This window comes from Gastrolobium bilobum, unplaced genomic scaffold (assembly GCF_033153095.1).
Source record: "Gastrolobium bilobum isolate Gb01-03AN ecotype WA unplaced genomic scaffold, APGP_CSIRO_Gbil_v1 utg32295, whole genome shotgun sequence".
Classification (NCBI taxonomy): Eukaryota; Viridiplantae; Streptophyta; class Magnoliopsida; order Fabales; family Fabaceae; genus Gastrolobium; species Gastrolobium bilobum.
In genome coordinates, this window is record NW_026896008.1 from 55,700 (window position 1) to 56,771 (window position 1,072).

Below are 1,072 nucleotides of genomic sequence, written 5' to 3' on the forward strand. Positions count from 1 at the left end.
ACTCTATTTGGGTCATTGTGGACAAACTGACGAAGTCTGCCCATTTTCTTCCAGTGAAGGTGAGTTTCACTACAGAGCAGTTGGCCAAGCTTTATGTCCGCGAGATTGTGAGGCTTCACGGGGTGCCCGAGAGTATCATTAGTGATAGGGACCCCAAGTTCACATCTCGGTTCTGGGAGGCGCTGCAGGAAGCTTTTGGTACGCAGTTGAGATTGAGTACCACCTATCACCCTCAAACTGATGGACAGACTGAGAGGACCATCCAGACCTTGGAGGACATGTTGCAAGCTTGCACGTTGGAGCAGGGCTCGGCATGGGATATGTACCTTCCGTTGGTTGAGTTTTCTTACAACAACAGCTTTAATGCTAGCCTGGGCATGGCGCTCTACGAAGCACTGTATGGTAGGAGGTGTCGGACTCCTACTTGTTGGTCTGAGGTTGGGGACAAGGAGCTTTTTGGCTTGGATTTTGTCCAAGATACCACCTTGCAGATCCAAATGATCCGTGAAAAGTTGAAGCAGGCGCAGAATCGCCAGAATCGCTACTATGATGTCAAGCATCGTACGCTGGAGTTCAGTGAGGGTGAGCACGTGTTTGTGAGACTTTCACCTGTCACCGGTGTAGGTCGGGCACTCAGAGTGAGGAAGCTGAGCCCGCGATATATTGGGCCATATCAGATCCATGGTAGAGTAGGACCTGTTGCCTACCGGCTTGCCTTGCCTCCGAACCTGGCTAACATCCACGACGTGTTTCACGTGTCTCAGCTTCGGAAGTACATAGCAGATCCGTCGCACGTGGTGCAACCGGATGATGTGGAGGTTCAGGAGAACCTGAAGACTCCCGTCGGACCACTCAGAATTCTCGATCGTGGCAAGAAGCAGCTGAGGAGCAAGATCATTCCGATGGTCAAGGTGCAGTGGACCGGAAGGACTCCTGAGGAGTGCACTTGGGAGCGTGAGGACGAGCTTCTTCGGCAGTACCCCGAGTTTCGACCAGGTATGTTTCTGATTTTGAGGTCAAAATCCTAAAAAGGTGGGGTGAATGTAAGAACCCGCACCGTTAACTAAGGTAT